The following is a 15,492-nucleotide window of genomic DNA, read 5'->3' as shown; positions in this document are numbered from 1 at the left end:
ACACCCTCTACAACTTCCACGTTGTGCATGTCCCATGCAACCGTTGAAATTCTTATTTTCACTTGATCTTGCACCCTATCCAGTGTTTCAGCAGTAGATCACTTCTTCCTCTTTTACCGCGTGTCTTTATTTTAAATCCATGTTCAATCTCCACCAAACCAAGAGTGAAGATGGTAGTTACATTATGTAGCCACCCTCTACCCTTGAGATCACTTCTCCCAAAATACTTTATTTACCAAAAATCCTATTTAAGCTTCTTCTCTAATTTTCACTACAAAACTAATCCTAGTTGTATCAAAGATTTTCAAATCTTTATAAAAGAGGAAATGTGGGTAGTATTTTATATCATCCCCTTTTCAACCCAAAAATGTTTCCATAAATTGCTTTCACTTGATTTTCTTTTTTGTTTATGGCACTTATGCCAATTATTTCATTATTTTGTTTATCTTTAGTATGAGAAAAATATACTTTGGCCAGCTCAGTTTTTAGAGCCTTCTTAACTCAAAATTCTTTTCTAAGTTATTCCCAAAAGTTTTTCAAATACAAGTTCAAATAAAATTCCTTCAAGTATGGCTTTACTCTTCTTAGGTGATCTACACCTTTACCAAACAATTCCTTTTTGACATAACATCTTCTTTGCATCATACACATCTCACTCCTCTATTTCTTACCATCACCACCTTGACCTCTTGCATCCATGATTTATGTCACCATATTATCCTTGGTATCGTTAATTCCATCTCTATCTCTCTAGACCTTGGGTCATCCACTTCATCACCTTGTCATCTTGCACTATCCACTTGAACAATGTGCATGACCATCCAAACTTGGCACAAGTGATGAGCCGACCATGCCATGCTTTACTTCTTATGACCACATACTATCCCACCTCTCTCTCTCCTATCTTGCTCCACCAATGTACAACCATGATCTGCACCCCACCTACCCTCTCTCTGGTCAACTTTCACACTAACTACAGCACCCACCCTCTCTTGTTTGGTTTTGGAAAAGGTTGACGAGAGAAAAGAAGGCACATACATGTATTGGCCAAAATAATGGGGGAAACCCGCTGCAGCCCTTCCCATCCCTTCACCAAGTACCTGCACGGTATACTTGAACCCACACAACCCCTAGACATCATGGGAGCATCCCTAGCTAACCCTAGCTTCTCTCTCCCTTCACTTTCTTCTCGGTGACCACCCCTAATATTGGGTAGAACGAAAGAGGGCACCCCAGACCCCGAGGCTGCGCCATGAAGACTCTCTGTCTCCCCACTACCCAATGGGCATGGTCCCGATGCAAAGCCTCCTCTCCTACTGGCTCGGACGAGCTCGCCCACTCGATGGTCACCCCGTCTGGGCGTGCTCCCGCGTTCCCAGAGCAGCAGCGCTCCCTTGGACACGCAAAGCCCTAGCCTGCAAAGGCATAGTGCTTGGACTCCAACGCACTAATCAGCTCTCCCCCGCGTGCTCTCTCTTTCCATCGTGACATATCAAACACCTACGGTCTGCCTGGAACATCGCGTCGCTGCAAGCACCTCAGCACGCCTTTCTCCTCGAGTTCAACGGACCTGGACCCAGCTCTGGATGCCCTACTCAATGGCACCGCCCCTCCACCCAATCGCATCCGTGGTTCGTCGCCACCCTTCTCCCTACACCATGCCCACGGTGCACCTCCTCCTGGCTATAAAAGCCACCCGCAGCCTCCCTCTCTCCCTTTCAGCACTCCTATCCATCCCACCCACTCACTTGTCCCGTGCCAAGGCCACTGAGGCGCTCCCCTTGGCTGCTGCTCGTCGGAGAAAAGCTCGCCCGTGGTCACCGTGCGGCAGACGGGCAAGCTCGAGCTCATCCTCGTCGCGCTCGTCACTCCCTCTCAGCACTGACTTGATCCCCTTCCTCTTCTGGCCCTAACCCACTGCCGTTTTGTCCTTAAAACGCCAGGAGCCGCCGTCGCCATGTCGACCACCGAAGGACGTGCCCGAGGAGGAGCTGCGCGTGCTGCGGCATGGTGAAGCTCCTGCTCGAGCTGGGGGAGCTACTCGTCCGCGTCAAGCCTCCGCCACGTCCCCGCCACCCCGCCGTCGACCGTCTCCGCCCCAGGTGAGCTCCGGCCGCCCGCCGATTTTCTTCTGTCCGCCGCGTGCGTGCAGTATCGCGGGAGGGAGACGAGGATCCTCCCGATCCGATCGTGCTGCATGGCCACTTGGCCACGTCGGCCACAGGCCTGGCCCGCCTGGGCCCTCTCTTGTTTTTCTTTTTTCTCTTCACCTCCCTCCACCTGGAATTCTCCACTGGCCGGCCCAAGATTCAAACTCGCGCGGCCCAAAGTGTTTCCCGCCCGTTTTACTCATTTAAAATTTTGATATTTCTGTAAAATGTGATAAAAACCAGAGAACTTAAAACTTGAATAACTCGAGTTTTAATAACCCAAATCGAGTGAAACCAAGTGCACTAGTTCAGAAATTTTATTACCTTTCCAATGCCACTGGTCCCGTATTTTTAGGATTTTTGTATGATTTTTAGTGCATTAAACATGATCACTGTATTCTGTCTAGTATTTGTAATTCCTAAAATTGTAGGATTAACATTTTTGAGTGAATCCAATTGGGTTAGTCTTGTGTTAATACTGGCCATCTAGGAAAAATATTGTTAGTCTCTGTTCATGCATATTCGTTACTGTTTGTGTTAATGTGTGTATCGCATGAAATGTTGTACCAAAACTTTTGTTTATTTAAAATCTTTAACCATCTCTTTTTATTTAAAAATGGTCAAACTATGTTTTATTCTTGATAAACCAAACCTATGCAACTTAACCTTATTTCTATTGTTTTGCTTAAGTTTTCAAAAGAGTGTAGCATATTGTTTACCTACTATTTTTGTATAGTGTCTATTAGCCAAATAAACTAGGAAAATGATTTCCTACTTTTCAAAGAACTGTTTAAAAATAAAATATGAATGATTTTGATACCTAACCAATGCACTTGTCTTCTTTGTGGTGTTATATACCAGGGGATAATTAATTTATGCCATGGTGATACCCAAAGAGGCAATTGCTCATTTGTGAGGCTCTCATGCCTTTATTAGGTGAATAAATTGAGTTTTCTAAATTAAAACTCTTAAAGTTGTTTTGTAGTATCTATAAGTCCTTAGTATGTTATCCCTTGGTTGAGTGCTTAGTTTCTGATTGTTGCATGTTTGTTTAGTTGGTGCAATGTGTTGATTGTGTTCCTTTTATATTTTCCGGCGTTAGATGCGAACAATTTCGGAGAAGGAGAAGAAGTGGAAGTGGAATCGGACGAGGATTTTATTTATATTGTTGGTATTCTTATATTGATGAAGTTGAAGAAGTCCAGGGACAAATAAGCCAAGGCAAGCCATTTACTTTGACTCCTTGATTAACCATGATCTTGGTTGAGATCTTCTATCCTTGGTCTCTTGATTTCTTGTGTTTCCTTGGGTTTACTTAATTTGATTCTTTTACATACTTGCTACCAAGTGTGTAATGTCCTCTCTCGATATTTTGCGTACTTACTCTAAGTATGTGAATCACATTTCACCGCCTTTTGACATCCTAATTCTAGTAAACACTTGGGATAATATCATTAAAATTTCCCTATTTTTTTTTGATTATCTTTATTCATGCTCAACTGGAGTATGGATGCCTTTTGACACCCTTCCTGTTGATGGCAATCATTATGCTATTACATCTTAGTTCACACATAAACTTTAGGTTGGGAAAACCTTCAAGGTTTTACCTTGTTGTAAAAGTTTTTGTTAAAACCTTGGGTGTAATGTTATGCCCGAGTGAGAATTTGAGAAAGGAAAGGATTTGGTAAAAATGATGGGGATGAGAAAGTGGTTGGGATATTACGAAAACTTTGGCGCCTAAGTACTCACCCATGACAACAAACTAGCGCAACCACAATATCCAAAGTGGGTACGGGCTTAGTCCGTAGTTTGTTGAATTTAACATGAGATACCTTCACCACTCTCTAGGAGGGTCACGATGACCTCTGACACCGGGTTGCGCTCTGAAGGAGGCAATACACTGCATTAACTTGCAGTCGGACGATTACGAGGGTCTTCTGTCGTGGCGCCGGAGATACGCTCAAAAAGGAGGTATGCTGCCGGGGTGCCGAGAAGGGTTAAGCCCGCAGGGAAGGGCTCGAGGTTAAGGGAAACAAGCGAAAGGCTATGACCGATTATCCGAGTTCGCATACTTTCGTATGACGATCCGGGGCTGATCCCGGCGGATTTATCGGTTTTTGTGGGGAAAGTGCGCACACTCTGCAGAGTTAAATCTATTCGAATAGCCGCGTCCGCGGTCATGGACGGTTGGATTGGTTGTTGCTTAGCCTGATGTGTTTTGTTTATGAAAATGTTTGACAAAGGAAAGAAACGGGATTTGTGTTGGAGTACTTGGAGTACTGGAAAAATGGTTGAGGACCACAATGAGGTGGTCGGATAGAAATTGCTAAAAATTTGGGTCTACCCTTCCTAAGTGATTATGTCGTGAAAGTTCTTCCTAAAATAAGTCTAGTAGTGATGTCATAGATATAATCTCTCATCTCCTTCACCCATGAAGTTGAGATGCTAACTCCACTAAAACACTTCTTCTCTTCTACATAACATATTCTTGTTATATAAGTGATCATTCCCTCTTGATCTCCTAGTTAGTCATCGGTACCTTGTTCTCCTTGTTATGTTACTTTGTAAATGGTTTGCGAGTACAATTCAAAATGTACTCACGGCTTTGTCCCTGGCTATTTACTTGGCCAGACCTGGAGGACTTCGACAGATGAAGAAGGAGTTGACGACGTCTATGCGAGCTAGGAACGTCTTCCCAGTCAGTTGCCTGTAGGGTTATGGCAGATGACTTGGGTACTGCGCTGTTGAAGTGATGATGCTACTCTGAGGTTTAGTTAGGTCCTTTGAGGCTATTATGTAAGTGTTGGTCATGTGACCATGTTGTAATTTTCTTATTCCGCTTTGTAATGGATGGTGTAATTTGATATCAGTTCGGTTATGTGTTCACGGCACATTGATCATGGGAACGTGAACGGTATACATAACAGGGTATTTCGGACAGTTAGTCCGGGGTCCCCACAATTATAATCCAATGATTCATTAAGCATTTGATGTGCTTCTGGATACAATCATAAATTATTTATGTGATTAGCTGTGAAGCAACTGTTGATGAATTGGTGTTGTGTTAGTCAAATAATCCATGATTTATTGATAGGTTGGCTCTAGCATGTACTGGCATGCTTTTAGCAAGCTGCTGATGATCACATGATCATCATTTGCTTGTAAATGTTGTTGTTTCATAGCTGTGCCTCACTATTGCTCTCACTGTGTTGTGTGTGCATCACACAGGCTTGGCCTGGTGTGTGTGCTGGTGCTTGCTTAAGCATCTGTTGATGCTTGCAGTGATCCTCTGGACCATTTGCAAAGCTCTGGTGTATTGACTTCTTGTATATTCATTTATCTGTGTTGTCTTGCTTGGCTAAGTGGATAAATGATGTGAACTCACTGGCGATTGTGATCATCTTACAATTAAATTGATTGAGCTAGAGGGATGCCAACATCTGTTGGGAACCCTAGCTCCATTTGAACCCATCTGGGTAATGATATCTGTGCATGGTTTCTCTGTTGGGTTTGGTAAAGTGGTTGAGGTGGCCCTGACAGCAATTCCTTGCTGTTAGGGTAGCTCCCACCTTTGTTGGCTTGCTGTAATTTGGTGAATATCTCACTGGAAGAAACCATGTTGGTTTTCCGAGTTACCTTTGCTTGTTGACAACAAGAATAGACATAATCTGTCTATCCTGTCGATGGCTTGCTTGGCTTTAGGTGCTAGATGATTTTGAATGGCTAGTTAGGGATTTATCCAGGTTGGATTTCTCTGGTATGTCACCATGTTGACATACCACTGTTCCCTTGGTAATTTCCTTCTGACTGTTCTTTGGTTTGCTTGCACCAAAAGGCTTAGTAGCCAGTTGATGATACAACTGGGTACTCACACCCCTTTGCTTGTGTGTGATTGATGCATATGCTTATTTATGAGCAAGACAGATGCTTGCTCATGATTCCTTGGTATACCTCACTCCAGCTCCTAGAATTTGGTGTTTGTGTAGAGGTTTTGCTTCTGGTGGTTTGTTTGGCTTGCCCTGCTCCTCCTTATGAGATTGATGCTTCTTGGTTATTTGCTGTGGTGGTGAAGATGTGTTGAACAGCAGTGGTTGTTCAAGCTGTTCTTGTGTTCTTGTGTTCTTGTGACTTACCCTGTGAGGCTGCTGTCGATGCAATGGTTAGGGTTTGCTTCAGGAAACCCTTTATACTTGCCCTCTCCCTTTCCTTTATGGTCGACAGCCATGTTGTACTCCTCCCCTGGTCACTATGTGTGTGGAGAGCATGCAGCAACCCTGGTGTGCTGTTGAGCATGCACACAAGCATTGTGTGCTGCCTGGTTGTGTGTATGTGAATCCAGCTTGGGACTTGTGCTGTGGAGAGATCAGCTTCGGCGGAGTTGATCATATCTGCTCAATTTCCTTTCTTTCTAACCTGCGAAGTGGCTATGCCACTTGGCATAACACTTGTTTTATTTTCTTTGTGTTTGTGTGCAGGGTCAAAATGATGATCAAATGGACATGATGATCATCAAGCTCAAGATATATCTTGTAGTTTAGGATATTTCATTTATTTGTAATTTTCCTCTTTCTTTTTCTATTTCTTCAATTCATGTAATGTGTTGTAAATTTCATATTTCATTTCTGGATATTGTAATTGACATTGTATTTTGTGTGATTATCAATAAAGCTCAAGGTTTTCTCTAATGAGCTTTATTTATTATTTGTATATTTCATAATCTTGATTAATGATAATTGTTTCTTAAAGTATCTCAAGTTTGAATTATGTGATATCCATTTGATGTTTGAATTTGAAATTCAAATTCAAATTTGGTTTGAATTCAATCATACAACTTAATTTAGAGTTCAATCATGCAACTTAAGATTGTGATGTAATATCTCATCTCTCTTCTCAAAAACCCTAATGTAGTTGAGTAGGAACAAGTTTGTCGCACTCTCGAAACCCTAACCCTGTAAGGTGTCGAGAGAGACACCTGTCCCCCTTCGATGCAGTTTTGTTTTAAAAGCGCGAAATTTCCCCGTAATTTACGATGCCAGGCACATCCCTTTCTAAAATCTACCCCTCGATCGTCTCTAAACCCGGGACATTACAGCCTTTCCCCCTTAAAGAAAACTTTGTCCCGAAGTTGTGGTTGAAATACCTGAAGAGTTCGGGGTATGTTTTCCTCAGGTCTTCCTCCTTTTCCCAGGTGGCTTCCCTCTCGGGATGATGCTTCCATTGTATCTTGCAGTATTTTATGGCTCGATTCCTGAGTTGTTTCCAGTTCTCCTCGAGAATCTTCGCTGGCTTCTCGATGTAGGTCAAGTCTGGTTGTAACTCGAACTCTTCATGTGATACTGGTTCATCTGGGGTCTTTAAACACTTTCTGAGTTGCGACACATGGAATACATTGTGAACCTGAGATAACCTTCCCGGTAGTTCCAATTCAAAGGCTAACCCTCGGTTTTGACTCAGAATCTTGAAAGGTCCGATGTACCTAGGGCTTAACTTTCCCTTTACTCCAAATCTCTGAAGTCCTTTCATCGGGCTCACCTTGAGATATACCATGTCTCCAACTTGTGGCTCCCATGTTCTTCTCTTCGATCCGCGTAACTCTTTTGTCGGCTTTGGGCTATCTTCAACCTATCTCTTATGATGTCAATGATTTGTTGCTTTTCTTTGACATAATCGGGATTAAACTCCTTGCTTGCTCCAGCTTCATACCAACATATGGGTGATCTACACTTCCTTCCATACAAAGCTTCGAACGGTGCCATCTTGATGCTCGCTTTGATAGCTATTATTGTATGAAAACTCTGCTAGTGGCAAGTGTTCCTCCCATGATCCTCCAAAGTCTAGGGCACAAGCCCTAAGCATATCCTCTAGGATCTGATTAGTTCTCTCCGTTTGTCCACCTGTCTGAGGATGATAGGCGGTACTATAGTCCAACTTGGATCCTAAAGCTTCATGTAATTGCTTCCAGAATGCTGACGTGAACACGGATCCTCGATCCGACACGATCTTCTTGGGCACTCCATGTTTACTCACGATCTCTTTGATGTAAAGATCGATGAGTTTCTCTCCTTTATCTTGCTGGTTTACCGCTAGAAAGTGTGCGCTTTTCGTCAACCGGTCCATGATTACCCATATCATGTCCTTCTTTTTATTAGTCATGGGTAGTCCGGTGATGAAATCCATTCCTATCTCCTCCCATTTCCATTCTGGAATGGGTAAAGGTTTTAACTTTCCTGCCGGACTGCGGTGTTCAGCCTTCACCCTTGGGCGGGTATGGCATTCCGCCACATATTGTGCTATCTCTCTCTTCATGTTGTTCCACCAGAATAGCTCCTTTAGATCCATGTACATCTTCGTACTTCCCGGATGAATGGAGTATGGTGTTTGATGGGCTTCCCGGAGTATTACTTCCTTGATTTCAGCAATATCCGGAACGCAAATCCTCTTCTGAAACCATAGTGATCCTGATTCTCCTCGGTGAAATTCTGATGGTCTTCCTTCATCTATTCTTCTCATCTCCTCCATGATGAATGGATCGTCCAAGCCGACCCATCATTATCTCATTCTTCGAGGTTGACATTTAGCTCATCGGCTACTTGTAAAGCCGATAGTCCTTCATGAGCTTCCTTCTCCCAAAGTTGTATTTGGGCTTGGCTTATTTCCTTCCTCAACTCCGGTGATAACTCTTGTTCCACTCCTCCGAGTGCTCTTCCTACTCAAAGCATCCGCTACAACATTAGCCTTTCCTGGAGTATAATTGATGGTCAAATCATAATCCTTGATCAGTTCAAGCCATCTTTTCTGCCTCATATTGAGTTCCTTCTGAGTGAAGAAGTACTTGAGACTCTTGTGATCCGTATAGAGCTCACACTTGGCTCCATAGAGAAAATGTCTCCAAGTTTTCAATGCAAATACAACTGCTGCTAATTCTAAGTCATGTGTTGGATAGTTCACTTCATGAGGTCTGAGTTGCCTTGATCCATAAGATATTACTTTCCGGTCTTGCATGAGTACGCAACCCAATCCATGTTTGGATGCGTCACGATGACACGGTGTAATCCTTGCCAACTTCAGGAACTGCTAACACCGGTGCTGTGGTGAGTTTCTCCTTCAGAGTTTGAAAACTCTTCTCACACTCCTCCGACCACACAAATGGTGTGTTCTTTCTTAACAGCTTCGTCATTGGTCCTGCTATCTTGGAGAATCCTTCAATGAATCTCCGATAGTATACTTCCATTCCTAGGAATCCTCGGATTTCCTTGACAGTCTTGGGTGCTTCCCATTCTAAAACTGATGCTACCTTGCTCGGGTTAACAGCTATTCCATCTTTGCTAATGACATGACCAAGAAATTCCACTTGATCTAGCCAAAATTCACATTTGCTGAATTTGGCATAGAGTTGATGTTCTCTTAGTGTTTGCAATACTATCTTCAGATGTTCAGCATGTTTAGTTTTATCTTTGGAATAGATCAAGATATCATCGATGAATACGATGACGAACTTGTCTAGACATGGCATGAAGATCTTATTCATGAGATTCATGAAAATTGCTGGGGCATTGGTTAATCCAAAAGGCACTACAAGGTATTCATGATGTCCATACCTTGAGACAAAGGCTGTTTTTGGAACGTCTTCCTTCTTGATCTTTATCTGGTGATAACCGGCTCTTAGATCAATTTTGGAAAAGACTCCCGCGCCTCTAACTTGATCGAATAGATCTTGTATTCTTGGAAGTGGATACTTGTTCTTGATTGTGACATTGTTCAAATTCCTGTAGTCTCCACACATCCTTCTACCACCATCTCTTTTATCCACGAAGATCACAGGTGATCCCCATGGTGAAACACTCTCTTGTATGAATCCTTTCTGTTCCAAGTCATCCAATTGCTCCTTAAGTTCTTTCAACTCCTTAGGCCCCATCTTATATGGTGCTTTTGCAATCGGAGTCTGTTCTCGGAATTAGGTCGATAGTGAATTCTATCTCCCTATCCGGTGGCATTCCGGGTAATTCCTTAGGAAACACATCCCGGAATTCATTCACTACGGGTATATCCTCTAACTTCACTTCCTTCATGCTTGTTCGGCTTGTAGCTCGACTTCGATCTGTGTATGCTTGTCTCCTTGATAGATCATTCTACTTCCATCGGGGCTTTTCAAAGACACTGTCTTGTTCACACAGTCGATCAATGCTCCGTTAGCTTCTAACCAGTTCATACCAAGAATGACATCAATGTCCTTCATCGGTAAAATGAACAGATTTGCGTCAAATGCGCACTTATTGATCATAATGACTTGTTTTTGTTTGGTATGGGTTACTACTATCGTTCCCCCCGCGGAGAGTATGGTTATGGGTGTTTCTAACTTAGTGCAACTAATCCCATGTTTGATGATGAATTGCTGAGAAATAAATGATGTAGTTGCACCAGTATCAAAAAGTACTTTGCCAGGATTAGTGAGTATCTGGAGCGTACCTATCACTCCCCGATCGGAGTTAACCACCTCCTCCAGGCCGGTGCGGTTCAACTTGCCGAAGGGTTTCTTGTTCTTCCGGTTCCCTCCTCGGCTTCCTCCTCCTCCGGACTGACCTCCTCCGGTATTTCTCTTGGGGCAGTCCTTCAGCATGTGCCCCTCCTGGCGACAACCAAAGCATATAATCCTTGGCTTCTTGCAATCCTTGGCAAAATGCCCTGGAAGTCCACAGCTTCGGCAAACCATTGGATTGGCAGTCTGAAACGCTTGGTTCCTCCTGCTATTGTAGTAGTAGTAGTAGTAGTTGTCGTTGTATCTTGGTTTGAAACTCAAGCTGGTATTGGGCTTGTTACTAACAAACCTCTTAGGCTCAAACTTGGCCTTGTTCCTCTTCTCTTCTTGCAGTTGCTTGAAATCATCTTCAAGAGTGATGGCTGCATCCACCAACTCTTGGAACTCCGTTGCTCTCATCATTCGGAGCTGTACCTTGTACTGGGGACTTAACCCCCTCAAGAACCTCTTCTTCTTTTTGTCCTCGGTGTTGACCTCCTCAACAGCGTACCGGGACAACTTTGAAAACTCCCTGACATAAGTCAGGATAGCTTTATCCTTCTGCTCGAGACTTTCAAATTCTCGACGCTTCAGTTCCACAATGCTTTCAGGGACATTGGATTCCCTGAACTTCATCTTAAACTCCTCCCAGGTAAATACCTTCTCAGCCGGATAAACGGCTACGATATTGTCCCACCATGATGCGGCAGGTCCACACAACAAGTGTGTAGCATAACGAACCTTCTCCCGGTCGTTGCAACCAACAGTATTGAGCTTTCGCTCAGTGTCCATAAGCCAGTCTTCCGCGTCCATCGGCTCGGGCGTGTATGCGAAAGATATAGGCTTTGTGTTCTGGAAGTCTGATAAGGTGACTCCCTGATTCTCGGGTCTCTCCACCCTGTTCTGTTGTAGCAGCTCCTGGAAGAATTTATTCTGCTGCTCCAACGTTACACGTTGTCTCTCTTCCATCATCTGCATGTACTGGACAAAGTTCTATTGCGTCATGGGTGGTGGTGGTGGTGGAAACTGATTCCTGGCTGCTTCATCAGCCTCTTCCTTTTGCTTCGCCTCGCGCTCCATGCGCTGCGCTTCGCTCTCCTCACCTATCGGTCCCGACATATCCCCCTAGTTCTGCAACACAAGATGATACTCATAATTACTCCATGCGCAAGTTTTCTGAGCTCAACTTTGTGCACAGAACTAGTCACGCAATGGAAATCAAGAAGAAAATCCAAATCATACAAAACATATACCCTGTATATACATACATAAGTGGTCTTATTACAATACTCAAGTCGAGGTGAGTATGCAAACTCACTTATTAAAGTATATGTACAAATTTTTACAAATATTACACACTACAATACACGTGGTACTTGTGTATTGTAGTCTTGCTTCCCTTGGTGGTCTCTAGTCGATCTTCACTCCCGATACATTCCAGGCTTCCATCCGGTCGAACGTGTCGTCTTCCTGACAAAACCTGGAACATAAGGTCTCCCCGTCGGCTGGTAGTCGGAATCAGATGATGATCCTAGGGAGAAATCAGTGTTCACGAACTGATCATTCAGTGCATCATAGTCCACCCATCGGGTGTACTCCCTTGTGCCTCCACCATAGGTATTTCCTACATTCGTATCCGACTCAACCTGTGTCGGATACCCTCCATCTTCTTCCCCATTCCACGGATAACTCTGGTGCTGGGTCGTGGCATCCTCATTCATCTCCCCGTCATAATACACTGAAGTACTATGAGTTTCGTGATCGGACCCCAACGCCAACCCGTGGAGTTCTCTATAGGAGTCACGGAATGCTGATTGTTTCCGGATTCCTCTCCACCCTCATATCCTCTATAGGAACTACTAAGATAGTTCCCATGTGTAACGGGTGTAGTTTCTCGTTCAGGGTGGTCAATACTAATGTAGTCACCAGCTGAGTAGACTGGTGTGTGCACCTCATTCTCCATAGGTTCCTTCCCCTTAGTCTCCTCCTTGGGTTCAGTAAACTCTTCTAGCATTGTATCAATTGCTCCCGTCAAATGACGGTTCAACTGAAAGAACAATGATAATAAGTTGCGGCTATTGTCCATGTATTTTGCAGCTTCTGCTGGTTTGCGTTTGGCATATTTGAAATGGTTAAGCATGGGATCATCGTCCTCCTCCAAATGAGGAATGTGTGTGAATTCGGAACCCATAAGCTCTTTCGTCTTATGCTCCCGAATATCGGTTATGGCTCTCATAACGGCTATATGGTAGGCTGTGTTCATCGTTCTGGCTTCACCTGCTGGCATTACTACGCTCATTCCCAAAGATTCGGGAAGTCGCAGCCCTACCCTACACTTTGCCAATACAGTACCATCATAGTACATGTATTTCTTTACTTGAATCTGGGGATCACACCCAAATTCAAGTAAGATGGCACGAAGAATATCTGCGAGTCCTCCTTCATATTCACTCAGTGTGGAATCCATCACTTTCACGTTTCGTCCCTGACGTGAACTTGCCATTGTTGGCTGTAGAAATAGAAAGAATATAAGATTAGTAATAATGCATCATAATAGAGATAATAAAGAATTATCGCACTAAAAGATATGATTGTTTTATTCTCAATTGAATATACACCATATTTTTAGAGAATTCTTTACTAGTCCTATTTGACTCCTAACATTCGGTCCCATTTACTAGATTCCAACCTAAGGTCAAAGCTTTTGCTCTGATACCAACTGTGGTGACCCTGCATACCACTGCATGTTGTAGTATGTCAGTCGTTGATATAACATTCACGAAGTACCATTCCGCAAATATTACATCCCTCAGAGTAGTACAACAGAACATAGCAGGTCCATAACTCATTCATTTATTATTACAAGCATAATATACATATCGTCTCGGAGCTCCTCTTGGGTCCTAAGAGGGATACTCCTGGGTTCGAGGCGAACCCAACTTAACTTACAATATAGAAGTTTCATTAAGTTATACATTTATTTCCTCGAGCAGCTAAGTACTAAGAGTTCGCACTGCTCGGCTAATACTACTACTCGGTGCTTCTAGGCTTGATCTCCTCCGGAAGCCTCCCCGGTTCCGTAGACTATGAGGTAGTCTACGCCTTCAATACCTCCAGAGAGGTCTGGTTCTTCATAGCCGATGATCTCGGCTCCTTCAGGGTTGTCGTAGTCCTCCTCCAGACGATTCAGACAATCTAAGCAAGGGATTTAAGAGTGGGATGAGTACGAGCGTACTCAACAAGTTCATTATAGATAAGAGGTGTTTAATGCACTAACTACGATATTAGACCAGAAAGTCTAATACCAATGCGAGTTTTGATAAACATTTCTTCAAGAGATTGCTTTTATTTCAAAGAGCTATGTCCGTCAGCCTTCACCGGTTTACTAGAACTTCATGGAGCTCCTTTCCGGCCGCGTTCGTAGTTCCATATCCCGAACGAGGAGTGACAGGTCACAGTTCTTTACACTCTGCAGAGGTGTGTTGCTTTACCCATAAGAGATCTTAACCTTGGTGCCAACCGGGCAGCTTTCCCGTTCACACTTCCTATGGTGTGAGGCCCGGTATAAGGTCTAGCCAATCATGTTCTTCCGCTACCTCGAACACCCACCCTTTGTTGCATACCCCGACCCTGGGTCCTCGCCGGTCCCATTATTCCCACTCACGGGTGGACCCCGACCACGACAACAGTTTGGGACTCGTTAACCAAACTCCTTCGCCGGTAGCTGCAACCCATTATAGACCGCAATACCGTGGGGACTTAAGGCTTCCCCAGCCAACCGCTTGTTCTTCGAGCAACAAGTGTCTACGGTAAAGCGCATCCGTTGATGAACGAGAGGTGGAAACACTTTTGACTACTCCGTCCCACTCCGGATCTTATGGTTAACACGGGTATTACGACACAAGAATCACTGGACGACATTTGTTGTTAATCCTAGATGGATATTAACCCTTGCAATGGAACCTCCACCATATCAACACAATCCATGGTTCCATTGCCAACCACATAGTCATATTCATAGTTATGAAAATAGTGGTTTTGGTTTTTATGCAATAGTGATAATCATAGTACTTTGCAAGTAATTTGATAAAGATACTCAAATGACATGAGCAAGTGATGAACTTGCCTGAACACCGCAAAGTTTTGCAGTTGGATGGTGTGGACTGACCCTTGTCCTCTGGTTCTGAAAAATAGCATCATTGTCCGATAAGGGCAATGGTTAAAGAAGCAATTATGCATGGTTCCAATTTTAGGGTTTGTTCCCCCCTTCCGATGTCGTTATTATTTCATGTAAGAGGTTAGAACTAAGAATAATTTGGGGATACTTTATTTAAAGTAAAATACAACCTTGAAATGTTGTCAAGGTGTTTTTAAAGTCCAAATGCATTAATGGACTTATTTTTATTATTGAAAATTATATGTGTGATTTAAATGATTATTTAAATCATCAAATGAAGACTTATTCTTAGTTGTCTTCAAAAATTCCGCTTTGTATTTTATTATGATAGAGAATTTTATGCTGATCTATTTTCATATTTTTAATTATTTTTTTAGTGCTTTTAAGCATTTCTTATGAAATTTCAAAGTTTCTGTATTTAAGTGATTTTGTGAAATGACCAAAATGCCCTTGGGCCCCACCTGTCAGGGTGGCCCAACGGGTTAGGTCGAACCCGAGCCACCCTTTGGGCTCGGTCGGCCCACTCATCCTCTCCTCTCTTCTCGCGCAGAAACCCTAACCCCCTCCTCGACTCTCTGGCGATGCCGTGGTCGCCGCCGCCTTCACTGAAATACTCCGGTCGCCTCCGACCGACTCCGGCGATGAGATGC

The 15,492-nt window shown here is 43.5% G+C and overlaps 1 pseudogene; it reads left to right on the top strand.

The window, feature by feature from the left end:
- The first annotated feature begins 2,007 nt into the window (after positions 1-2,007).
- Positions 2,008-15,492, top strand: part of LOC124690339 — a 34,003-nt pseudogene continuing 20,518 nt past the window's right edge.

The sequence above is a fragment of the Lolium rigidum genome, chromosome 2 (assembly GCF_022539505.1).
Source record: "Lolium rigidum isolate FL_2022 chromosome 2, APGP_CSIRO_Lrig_0.1, whole genome shotgun sequence".
Classification (NCBI taxonomy): Eukaryota; Viridiplantae; Streptophyta; class Magnoliopsida; order Poales; family Poaceae; genus Lolium; species Lolium rigidum.
This window is presented reverse-complemented; position numbering and strand designations above follow the sequence as displayed.